The sequence below is a fragment of the Hyperolius riggenbachi genome, chromosome 3, assembly GCF_040937935.1.
Source record: "Hyperolius riggenbachi isolate aHypRig1 chromosome 3, aHypRig1.pri, whole genome shotgun sequence".
Lineage (NCBI taxonomy): Eukaryota > Metazoa > Chordata > Amphibia > Anura > Hyperoliidae > Hyperolius > Hyperolius riggenbachi.
In genome coordinates, this window is record NC_090648.1 from 327,714,487 (window position 1) to 327,728,160 (window position 13,674).

At 39.9% G+C, this 13,674-nt stretch overlaps 1 protein-coding gene across 1 annotated transcript in view; it reads left to right on the top strand.

Moving 5' to 3' along the window:
• MGAT4C (MGAT4 family member C) overlaps positions 1-13,674 on the top strand; it is a 248,749-nt gene that overhangs the window by 123,600 nt on the left and 111,475 nt on the right. The window contains exon 2 of the mRNA XM_068272780.1: positions 8,066-8,164. The gene's annotated coding sequence lies outside the window, so the exon portion shown is untranslated. The remainder of the gene's footprint in view (positions 1-8,065; positions 8,165-13,674) is intronic.

Consider the following 13,674-nt stretch of genomic DNA (forward strand, 5'->3'; position numbering starts at 1 on the left):
GGATATGGAATGAGGGACGCTGCTGAAGATGGGAGAGGAGCACCAGCGTACTTGGCCTAGGGGCAGAAAAAGTATAAATCTGACCTTGGTTATGCAAATCTCCATATTATAGATTTTAGAGTTGCAGGATTTCAAGGATTGCATTTGACAGGCAGAGTAAGATATTTATTTGACAACTTTAAGTTTGATTTAGTGTTACAAGACTGGTGGTTACAGACAGACAGTAAAAACAAAGCTTGAACTTCAGCCTTAACTCTGCTCTGGAGTTAAATATTTCCTCTCATGAGTGTAAGAGCTGATTTTATTTGTTTCTTTCAATTACTGAAATGTGGAAGCAGTTTGCTGTCCAGGTATCAGAGCTGCTGTGGAAAGAGAAGTTCCCTCTTGGCTTCCAGTATTCCAAGCCCCACTGGGAAGCACTAGGCTGTGTAATCATTAGGCTGTGCACAACATAAACATAGTGATAACTGAAATTCCTGGAAATGCAGTTTGCAGCTTTTGGGAGCAGAGATGTGCAAAGTGTCTGACAAGGAAGCATCTAGACCCATAGAGGGGAATGAGAGAATATTTCATACATACATGATAAGATGCAAGGTTATTTATTATTTTTTTTTTGTCTATTGCTATCAGCTGCTTTTAAGGTTATCTGGATAAGAAACTTAAGAAGGAACGTCTGATTCAATAGTTTAATAGAAAAACTCCAGTTATTCTTAAAAAAAGGATAAAGTAGTTTGCTGGGGTTTAACAACACCCCCTAAAGACCATGGGGGCCATGACACACAGGCGAAAATCCACAGAGGTGACTTCAAACAGGGCCCTCATGAATAGCACTTGTCCATACATGTTTCTTTCTTCACGGCCTGTGTGTCCAGTCTCGAAGGCTCCTCCACACTCCACAGCTGCACTTTATCCGTACCAATTCAAAGAATACATGCAGCAGCAATCCAAGGGAGTCATGTAGTGGTTGGGGATGACTAGCCTGACTTAACCTCCTGAGCTGTAATCCTGAGTCGGGCTTGTGATGGAAATACTCAGCTCAGAGTGGTAATCCCAGCCTGAGTGAGTTATATGCAGCAGCTGCTGCAGATCTCTCTGTGGTATGTTTTTTTTCTTGTTTTTAGGGTTTAAAAGCTTGTAAAAATATTGCATGGATTTTAGATCCTAAATCTGGAAAAAATCATAACGCCTGGGAAGTTAATCACCATTTAGGGTCTTCATGACTCACTTGACCTGTTACCAAGTCTTATGTAGACACAAACAGCAATAACGTACATTCACCACCATCTCCCACCTGCTTTCTTTGGATTACTGCTGCATGTATCCTCTGCATTGATCTATAATAAAAAGCACAGAATTTACTACTAATGTCATGTGGAAATCTTTGTAATGCATACAGTAGATATCAACCAGCTTTGATTTGTAACATGAACCTTGTCCCTGACTATTGTTTTGGGTAATATCACAGTTTTATGTCATCCAGCATTATAAATGTGTCATTCACAAATACCATCACTATTAGCAACAATGGTGTGTTTTAATACATTCTTACAGAAAAGATCTGTCCTATCTGAACTCTACAGTTGGCTTTGGTGTGGTTCTTACCTAGACACAACAAAAATTACTTCAATTTAGCTCTATTGATTACAGGTTGTATGGAGAGGCCCATACGCATGCTAGATTAAAGTTGGCTGAGGCAGCCAATAATGACCAACTCTTTCAATAATCTGGTGTGTGTACAACAAACCCCGATGGCCGCCTGGCCAGCAATTTGCTAGGTGGATCAATTCAGCCCAGCGTCAGCCGTTAGCTTTGTTCTCCTCACTCACCCCACTTGCTGTGTGACTTCACCCTTGCACTGCTCCATCAACCCCCCTTCCCCAAGCCGCATTGCAAAAGAACATGTAGTTAACCTGCAGCAATGTCACTTGAGTAATCAGGTCCTTGTTAGACAACATCCATCTAGTGTGCTAGTGTGTGTCCGGACATTAAGAACGTAAAGTGTGCACATGACACACAGTTTTTCCACAGTCCAGGTGAGGAAAATAAGTAACTAGCTCCTACTCTAGGCAGGAACATGGACATTTTTTGGTAACCTGTACACCACAACATCAGCACAGATTCTAGGCTTGCAAGCAACTGCAATTTCAGCATCAGCAAGTTTAGTAACAAAACATTACAAAAAGTCTTGCAAAATACTGATGTGTTTGTAGCAATTTTCAAAGAAAGTGTATATCACTTCAAGTTTTTCATTACCTGTCAGTGGATTTTATGTTGCAGAGTAGTGTGAGGAGTTATTTGAACTAGTTTATTAATGGTTAAAGTTCTGTTTTCTCATTATTGAATATTTATGTTTATGCAGATTTTTTGTTTCTTTGCATCTTTCTAATTTTTTTTCTGCTTTTTGTTTCTTTCATGAAATATGCTCAGGGCTTTACTCATTAATACTTCTCTTGTTTATGTCGCTATTTTCTATACTTTGAAGTTATGTACAGTTATGTACAGAGCCACTGCAGCCTGATAAAAGCATTTTTTATTTGTTGATATTTATTATAAGATGATATTTATTTATTATGTATTTATTTATTGTATTTATAAAGCGCCAACATATTACGCAGAGGGGTGACATACAGTGATAAGACAATACAGAAATACAAGAAAAAACAGTTCACGCAGCACAGTATGAGTACAAGGTAATGCTTAGTCAGTCACTGGATGGAAGCATGAAGATTAGGCAAGTCGAGTTCACTCAAGAGTTCACTGAGATCCATAGGATGGGTGTAGAGTAATGGAGGTGCGTAAACAGGTAGGAAACATAAGAAGGAGGACACTGTCCGAAGGCTTAAAATCTAGGTCTTTTTGTAAAGCATTGTTAACCTCCTTAGCGGTATGCCCGACACTGTTGGGCATGCCACTCAAGAGGTTTTACTGGCCTCAGGAGTCTCCCCCTCTAAAACGTATAGGTTATCCGGCTGTATAAGATCATATCTAGCACTAGGCTAGCTAGTACATGTGGTTGGCACCCCCCGATTGCCCGTGATCCCCCTGATCAGTCCACTTATACTTTACCTAGCCAGGCTCCAGCGATGGCCACAGCCTCCTGGCACAGCTCCGGTCTTCTCAATGAGGAGGATTGGGTCTATGCATGACGTCATGACGTCATGAATGATCCTCCTCATAGAGAAGACCGGAGCTGTCAGAGGAGGCTGCGGCGATCGCTGGAGCCTGGCTGGGTAAAGTATAAGTGGACTGATCAGGGGAATCGCAGGCAATCGGGGGGGGGGGGGGGGGGGGGTGCCGACCACATGTACCTAGTGCTAGCTATGATCTTACACAGCCGGATAACCTATTGGTTTTAGTGGGGCAGACTCAGGCTAGCAAAACCTCCTGAGTGGCGTAGCACTCAGGAGATTAACATTTATTTTGAATCTTTAACCATTTTAGTAAGGCAAATTGCTAGTACCCCATTGCATATTTTTTAACCTTTTTCAAAGAATAGCTTTACACCTTTGAGGTGGAAAAAATGTATTGCAATCTATAGATCTGAAAAAGGACTTTGGTCTGGGGAGCTAGACCCTCTCACTCTGTGAACTGACTTTCAGTCAACCTTCAGGCACTAGTCATGGTTTTTGTTTACTCTGAAGTGATTCTCCTACCATCTTTTTTATCAACCAGGTCATATGGTACTTACATAATTTGGATGGCACTAGCCAACTGGGAGCTGGCAGTAGTAAAAAACATGTAGCACACCTCGCTTTTATTCACAAAAAAAATGTAATTTTAGAAATAGTCTAAAATAAGATTATGATTGAGACGCTCTTAAAAGCAGGGCACTTTGTAAGGTTTCACCACATTTAACAGTATGGGCCATATCCTATTTCTGAACTCGCCAGTGCTAAGCACTGGTGAGTTTTTAATTTATACAATGGGGGCATCACCTAATCCTATTTAACTTATGACCCCACCAGGCGGAAAAGATCTCGCTTGGGTGATATAATTGCCCTATGGGTTCTTTACACGCAATCCTATTGCCCTTTTCATGTCTCTGGGAAGTGATGCAGACATGAGCGTTAGCTTAGACCTGAAAGAGCAAGTCTAAACATACTAACTCATGTGTTGCACCGCTGCATCTGGGGGTCTCCTTTAATAAGGAGAACCCCAGAGCTCCGCGTCTCTAAAGCCTCCCCCCACATAGATGAACTGTCACCCGTCATTTTACATATTGTCGCTAATTCCCTGGTAACTCGGATATCGAACCTTTTTTCAGCTATCCGATTTAGATTCAGATACCGGATTTCTGTGGAAATCCGGATAGCTATCTGCAGATGGTTGGCTGGCAATGCGGATATCCGCGGATATCCGACTATTGAGATACTGTAACTAAGTAGATGACATCCAGGACGTCATTGAGCCAATCAGAGGGCTCCCAGCAGAAGCCCTAGCAACCAATCACAGAGGGGAACCCTGGCCAGCCCCACCTGACCTCATTGAGCCAATCAGAGGGCTCCCAGCCTAAGCCCTGGCACCCAATCACAGAAAGGAACCCTGGCCAGCCTCCCTGTATAATAAGGAGGGCTGCCATGATGAGAAATATTGCTTGTGTGAATGCTCACTGAGAGACATGCTTCAGGGCTGCTGGCCTAGCAAGTGCTGTATACAGTTATAAACCTAAAGCTGTTCAGTGATTAACCCCTTCACTATCACTACACTATTGTTGTATTGTTAATTAGCTTGATTTCCTTGTGTGACAGTCAGAGTGTGTGCTGCAGGGCTGCTGCAGCTGCTATGTGTCTGGGTGTGTGCTGTGCACAGACCAGGCCAGCTGCTGCCTGCTGGCCAGCTATTAGCCTTAGCTAGCCACAATATAGGTTAGGTTAGGGATTCGGGAATAGGATTACTGTGTTATTGTGTAGTTAGTACTGTAGTACTGCAGTCAGTGCTAGTAGTTGTTAGAGTAGTAGTACTACTGTGTTAGCTTACTACAGAACTGCCAGTGTGACAGTTAATGTGTTCTCCTCTGCTGTCTGACTGTCACTCGGCACTTGGCATGTGGCACTTGGCATGTGGCACTTTGCATGTGGCAGGTGGCACGTGGCACTTGGCACGTCCGGCATGCTCCTGGCAGACGTTAAACCTGCTGCTGCTGCATTGCCCTGCTCCTGCTGCCTTTGCTGCTCCCACCGCTAAGGTGCCACAGGCCACTGCTGCTGTGCTGATACCACGTATATTTAACCCAAAACACAATTGCTGCATAATTTTTTGGAGGTGTCTGGGCTGAAAACTGCCATGTCCCAGTTGTGCGGTTGGACTTTTGACACAATGTGGGCTGCTCAACCGCTGTCTGGAACTATTAATTAGTGTTTCCCTTTAAAAAATAATGATGCTACATGCCTCATTAACCCTAAAAAACATTTTTAAAACAATTTAAAGGCCACTTCCGTTTTTTCTATCCAGATATCCGATTTTGCCCGGATACCCCGGATACTGGGGTCAGATATCCAATTCGGATCCGGATCAGAAAATTTTGAACTCGGATAACTGACCCGGATCGGATATCTGGGTATCCAAATCCGGATCCAATCCGGATTTTGAAAAGGGGTATCCAAGCAGCACTAGATATTGGTAGAGGGAGGATCAATGGTTATGCATTGGTAGATGGGTGGTTGAGGATTAGGCATAGGTACAGGGACAGTTAAGGATTAGGCGTCAGTAGAGGGAGAGTTACGGGGTTAAGCATCGGTGGAGGGAGGTGTAATGTTTTAAATTGGTGTTACAGTGCTTTGATGCTAATACATTTTGCTTATGGTCTGTGAATTACCAATGTTTTTACTATAGTTAGTATCAGAAAATGTTCTAGTAGTCAACCCACAGACTTTCATTGTAGTCATGCATCACTTTATTTTAAAATGTCAATATTTGTAAACTGATAAAAAGGCTTTTTGATTAACTACCCAAAAACCGCCTAACGCCAATGGGCGTGATCAAGGCGGCAGCCCCAGAAATGCCTAACGCCAATTGTTGTCAAGTCCTGGGACTGAGATTTTCAGGAGATCATGCGTGCCGATGCACGCGCCTCTCCGCATGAATGACGGAGCTCCACCATCAGCCTCCCAGATGGTTTCGCCGTCTGGCAGTTGGCTAAACTGCTGTCTTTTATAACTGTACAGCACTGCGATCTATGGCAGCGCTGTACTCCTCCAGAGGCACAAAAACAATCCACTGTGATAGGCTGAAGCCTCACACAGCCGATCACGCTGATAGGCTGACGGGGGGGGGGGGGAGGTAGGGAGGGAGAGGGATAAAAATAATAAAAAAAATAGGCATCATTATTTAAAAATAAAAGACAAAAAATATTTAGTAAAAAAAATAAATAAATAAACATTGGGGAAGTGATCAGACCCCACCAACAGAGAGCTCTGTTGGTGGGGAGAAGGGGGGAGGTCACTTGTGTGCTGGGTTGGACGGCCCTGCAGCGAGGTCTTAAACTGCTGGCCTATTTGTTAAAAAATAGCCTGGTCTTTAGGGGGTTTAACACTGCGGTCCTCAAGTGGTTAAAACTGGGTAAAACTGAGTTGAAGTGTACAAGAGGTGACATGTGACATGATGAAATAAACATGTGTATGTACAGTGCCAAATATATCAATAACTAAGCTATGTTTCTTTATTTCCTTTTTCTGCCTGAAGGAATTAACCTTTAGGCATGCAAATGACATTTTTTCTCTCTAGTCGTATTATAAGGTAACCCTGACTGATCAGGAATTACAGGTATACAAATCTTTCTTAGCAGAAAAGAGCTTCTGACTGCAGAAGATAGATCAAAAAGGTCAATAATTGATGTATTTGAGCTCTTGGATACTTAACCTGTAAGCAACTTCAAATGGATTATCTTGATTGAGATAAGTGCACTGCTTTTGACCTCAGCTGGCAGAACTAGGTGAGCTGTAAATTCTTGGAATGCTTTGATGTCACTCTGCTAGCAGGGGATACAGAAACTGAAAGCAGAAGTCCTCTGTCTCAAACTGCCCCCTAGTGACAAATAAACATTACAGCAGCACTAATTTGTAGCAAGGAAATGTAATAAATAAGAAATAAAAAAATGTGGTAAACTAAATTAGCCTGGAGAATTTGCAAGCCTCTAAATAAATTGGCTAATTAGCTGAGACACTTACAGTTTAAATCTACTTTATAAAATTTTAAAACATAAAATAAAACATGGAATATCTAAAAAAAATATTTTTTTTAGGAGTATTTGAAACTATACCATTGTTTATCCCATCATCAGTTTATTTTCACTTCAGGTTCACTTAAAATATTGCTGTTCTTCCTTATGGCCTATGGCATTCACCACTATGAAAGTAGAGAATGCTATATCAGCATGGTTGGTCAGTGCTTTATAAAAATGTGAATGCTTAAGCACTAGTAAATGATGCCCAAGTTTGAGTAAATGATGGATTTCTGTCAGTCCTGTATAAGTAGCGAACAGTTTGCGAAGTGATGATCCTTTTACTTGATTGGCACTTTTTGGCGATCAAAAGATTGCCGCCTCTCTAAATAGGCCCCTGACATGTCCTGAACTGACAGTTTTCCTTTCAGACTTCAGATTCACAATACAATGCTGAAAATGCATTTGACAACTTACAGAGATGAAAAATAATCTAAATGTCATTATCACCGCTTAGTTACATGATATTTCTTAAAACAATTTCCACTGTCATGCGGCGTGTGTACTTAGCTCAGTTCTCAACTGTATCCCGTGCCCAGGGCTATGATACTCATCTCAAAATCTATTATCCTAGTGTCAGATTACAGACGGTCAATAGAAATGAGTGAATATAAGGCTTTTATTATGAAGGAAATTGTTCATGCAGGGATTTTGTTCCTCTAATTTGTGTCATTTGACGTCCAAGATAATGGGATTATATGGGGCAGATGACATGGCATTTCAAAATGATATGTTTAGTTCTGATCATTTTAATTCTGATTTGAATGTAGCAATTGGTGATATTATAGAAAGCTTTTCTTTGTGAAGACCATGGGACATACTAAAGTTAATCATTACATTTTGCAGGTGATAATTGCTAGAGAAGAGAAGATGCTCATGAGCCACTAACTACAATTTGAACTCGATGGGGAGGTATTCATTCTGACCTTCATCCAAATTTAAAAGGTAATTTAGCTCTCTGTGAGGCAAAAGGGTATTTTGAATGTTAAATGTTCAGCAGTACATTATAAGTGAGATCCTTTTAAAGTGAACCTTTCACTTTTTTCCACATTATGAAAATAGTTATGTTGCACTCTGCCTTTGTCTAAATGTAGGGACTTGAACATAAACAGTGCTACACATAAAGAAACTGTTCACAATTGTAATCAAGTGGTCAAACAGTTTTTCCTCATCAAGCCAGATAGAATCAACCTTGTTGATTATGGCCGTTTGCCAAGCCAATTAATCACTATCCAAATTGAATTTGATTGCATCCTGATTGATTCTCACTCTCAATGGCAAACTCAGTTTCAATAGATTTCTGCAGAAATCTATAGAGAGTTGGTTGAACTGCAAGTATTGCAGTGTTATAAGCAACAAATCCCCACTACTTCTGCCCCGCCTTCTTGCATGGAGATTTTCCTACTCTTCCAATCAGATTTTCAAACAAACTGCACCAAATCAATCAAAGTTAATAGATGGCTGGTAGATGATCAAATGGTTCAGGGGCTCCTGATTAAGATACCTCTTAATCTTTTTGTATTTATTTAAAATCATTGCAATTAACCTATGTCCTGATTTAATAAACGTTTTCTTACATTTTCTCATACGTATGATTTTCTTTTTTTTAATTCAAAATAATTGTATTTTCAATCTAAAATAATATATATATATGTCCAGCAAACCCCAAGTGAAGTAGTACTGAAAGCAGATAAGAAATGTAATAACTAACTTATGTTCTTAAGTTCTTTTTCTCCTTGTTGCAGCTGAAAGGTTTTTTTTTTTGGTTTTTTTTACTGAGAGTATTGTATACTATTATTCTATACTAGGACACCTGAGGTGAGAGGTTTATGGAGGTTGCCATATTTATTTCATTTAAAACAATACCAGTTGCCCAGTGTCCTGTTAATATTTCATGCATCAGTAGTGTAAGAATCAAACATCTGAAACAAGAATGCAGCAAATCCAGTCATACTTCAGTCAAACACCTGATGTGCATGCTTGTTCAGGGTCTATGACTAAAAGTATTAGAGGAAGAGGATCAGAAATAAAGATGGCCGCCTCCATATGCTTCTCACTTCTGGGCCTATATGCAATTAACATTGTACCATTTTCTTCTAGGTGATATTATCTCAGCTTGTCAAATAAAAAGCCTTTGAGACCACCAAGCACGGAAATACTAATAATAATTTTAATAGCACCTTTTCACCTATGTTTTTAGTACTATTTTAAGGCCTCAATCACACTAGGGACGTTGCTGTACGCTTTTCACAGCACATTGTGCTGTGTGCTTTGCTAGGTACAACTTTTTCCATTGATTTTAATGTAACAAGTTCAGATCTATAAGAGTGAACAGAGGCACCAGCAGGATAAAAGGTACTAAAAAGTTTAAAATTCCTCAGGAGGTGGTGGTGGACTCGCCTCCTTGAAGTAGACAAGATACTGTCAGCTTTTTAACAACAACAAGTTTATTTATATACTCCAGACAACCATGCAACGCGTTTCACAGGTATATTCCTGCTTCCTCAGGCAATAACAAATAGGAGTACACGCAGTACAGTCTCAAGGTCACGATGAGCGCCTCAAGGCTCACATCTATGCGCTTTGTCACTGTCTGTTTGAGAAACGTACTGTTGCATGCATTTCAGTACATTGCGCTGTAAAGCAAAGCAGCAATGCAAGTGAATGGGTGCGCTGTTTTAGCACATAGCAATGCACTTTAAGGATGCAAATTTTAATCTTACTTTAAAAAAGCAAACATTTTAAAGTGAAACCAAATCTTTATTGACAACTGCTACATCAAATAAGCAAAACATGCTGAACAAAAACATGCCCAAGCGTGTTTAAATGCATGGGTCCATTGAAAAAAAGTGCACCACAACACACTGAAACACGTTATGAAACAATTATCGATGCAAATTTTTTTTATCATGTGCTTAAATGCGGTTCTGAACGCACCCAATGTGAATGAGGCCTAATTGCATGCTGAAAAGTTACTTAAAACAGAAGATGAAACATTATCTCCTATTAGAAAACTCAGAAAAATAAAAAAGTTAATTGCATATGGGCCCAGGTGTCCAATAAGGTATAAAAACATATCCTTTGTGTAAATTCAGTAGAAAAGAATATAAAATCAGGTGTACTGTGTGTTATAGCCTATAGTTTCTGATGTGCTGTATAATCAGAATTTTTTAAAAAGAAGGAGCTGAATGACTATTTACAGTGCGCACTTGTCTATTCCTGTTGTTTGCAACATTAGGCTAGACTTGCCCATTAATATGGGAAAATAATAACAGTAGCAAATGTCTTTAATGACACAACCATCATTTATAGAAGGCAAAACACTGAGTCAGCGGGATGCTCTCATGACTACCAGCAGAATGATGCTCACATGGATATTGCCCTGGGCACATAAAGCAAAATTAAATATTATGACAAGTGTAAGCGCTGAAAAACATTGAGGGAAGCGCACAAGTGGAAAAATTCATGAGTATGCTTAAAAACAATGACATTTTAAATATAAAAAATGCATCAATACACAGGCATAGTTCTGCACGTTTTGTTGTTTTCCTATGTGTCTACCAATGCCCAAAATATTTTTTAACTTTAGTTGGAATATATATACAGATGGTCCCCTACTGAAATACAGGTTCTGTTGCATGAGACTGTTTGTAGATTGAATTTAATTGTAAGTCGAGTCCTGTGTTGAACATGAGGAAACAAGGATAAATGATTTATTTTCGGACACCTCTAGATCTGGACATACTGTATAGTATAAACTAAATAAATGGCAGTATTTTCAAACCAGATTACTTTGTACTATAAAATACTTTTTTCTAGCTATAAAGAAAACTTTGATATTCCTTAGTTCCCTTGCGGGAACTATACAAGATCACACGATCTCACTTCACCAGAAGCACTTGAAAAGTTTGATACAATTAGAGACTTTATGCAGAAGACTGGTAGTCTAATTCACTAAGGCAATGGACTACAAATCACCATCCTTTGGTTTGGCATCCTGCTGCAGCTGTAATTGCCTGACATGATGCAATCTCATCATGCAGGAAATAAAGTCTAAAAGTACAATGAACCACGGACTCCCCTGGCCCAATGCACAACAGGAGTAGTTTGTTTCTCCTTCGTAGAGCTCACAATGTCACTTCTACACCTCCACCAGCACCCTTCATTGGTAAACTCACCGAGTCGGGTGGACCACCTAAGCCACTCCTCTTTTCTTCAAATATTAATCCAGCAGTAGAAGACCTAATAATAATAATAAAAATTAATCACGTAACTTTTTAGATTAAAAAAATTTGTAATTTATTCAAATATTGCACTCACATCCTCCTTCAGTTTTAAACAGGCATCAAGTTACACATTTGCGTAAATTGTGTAAAGCGCGGTAGACATAATGTGTATACTGTGCACATGTTAAGTTTACTGTTTCTTTATAAATCTACCCCAATATAGCTATCCCCTGCACATGTAAAATTAATAGGGATGAGCTGGCAAGAAATCAGTGTTGCAGCAGAAATCCGAGTTTGAATAATACTGAAATATGATATCCTCAGTTCAACAATGATTTCACATCTTTGATATGTATATATATATATATATATATATATATATATATATATATATATATATATATACACTAATACAGTGTTTGACCCCCTTTCACCTTCAGAACTGCCTTAATTCTACTGGCATTAATTCAACAAGGTGCTGAAAGCATTCTTTAGAAATGTTGACCCATATTGATAGGATAGCATCTTGCAGTTGATGGAGATTTGCGGGATGCGCATCTAGGGCACGAAGCTCCCGTTCCATCACATCCTAAAGATGCTCTATTGGGTTGAGATCTGGTGACTGTGGGGGCCATTTTAGTACTGTAAACTCATTGTCATGATCAAGAAACCAATTTGAAATGATTCGAGCTTTGTGACATGGTGCATTATCCTGCTAGACGTAGCCATCAGAGGATGGGTACATGGTGGTCATGAAGGAATGGACATGGTCAGAAACAATGCTCAGGTAGCCTGTGGCATTTAAACAATGCCCAATTGACACTAAGGGGCCTAAAGTGTGCCAATAAAACATCCCCCACACCATTACACCACCACCTTCAGCCTGCACAGTGGTAACAAGGCATGAGGGATCCATGTTCTTATTCTGTTTATGCCAATTTCTGACTCTATCGAGACTCATTAGACCAGGCAACATTTTTCCAGTCTTCAACTGTCCAATTTTGGTGAGCTTGTGCAAATTGTAGCCTCTGTTTCCTATTTGTAGTGGATATGAGTGGTAACCGGTGGGGTCTGTTGCAGCCCATCCGCCTCAAGGATGTGCATGTTGTGGCTTCACAGATGCTTTGCTGCATACCTCAGTTGTAACGAGTGGTTATTTCAGTCAACGTTGCTCTTCTATCAGCTTGAATCAGTCGGCCCATTCCCCTCTGACCTTTAGCATCAACAAGGCATTTTCGCCCACAGGACTGCTTTTCCCTTTTCACACCCTTTGAATATATTTATATATATATATATATATATATATATATATATATATATATATATATATATATATATATATATATATATATATATATATATATATATATATATATATAAAGTATATTCTGCATTCAAGTTGAAGGGAAGGGGTTATGCTACTACCTTGCACTGCACAGCCAAGAGTTAGGTTCTACTTTCTAGTTATATAATTAACCAGTTCACCACTAAGGTTTTTTTTTCCCTTATGGACAAGACCAATTTTCCCCTTCCAGCGCTCCTCCCATTCATTCATTACTTTATCACTACTTATCACCACAAAATTATCTATATCTTGTTTTTTTTTTTCAAAAATGTTTTTTTTTGCAAAATTGTCCCAAGAGGTCGGTAAACGCTACTGCCTAGGTGTACTCAGGGGTCATACCCTAGGCGCGCAGTTTGTACCCCCCAATGACGAGCGACTTCTCCTCCCTTGCACTATTTCTTAGGAAGGTAAGTCTGAAGCTACTGAGGCCTTCGTTGACTCAGGCTCAGCAGCTAATTTTATGAATTTTGAGTTTGCTAAAAAATTGGGTATTCCGGTCACGCCGATAAACCCACGCATTCAGGTTACGGCAGTGGATGACTCCCCTCTGCAGGGAAATAATCCGCTGTCTCAGACACCAGAAGTAGGAATTACTATTGGGGTGTTACATTTTGAAAGATTACAATTTGTTGTGTTACGTATGGCCACCTCCACGATTATTCTCGGTATGCCTTGGTTACAGGTGCACTCACCTCAGATCAATTGGGCCACCGGTCAGCTAACCAGCTGGTCTCCCCACTGTTTTCAAAACTGTCTAGTGAAAGTAACTTTGGGAGAGACTAAAGTTCATGTGGAGGGTGTGCCAGATCAGTATTTGGATTTTGCGGATGTATTTTGTGCCAAGTCAGCTGACAAACTTCCCCCACATCGCCCTTTTGATTGTC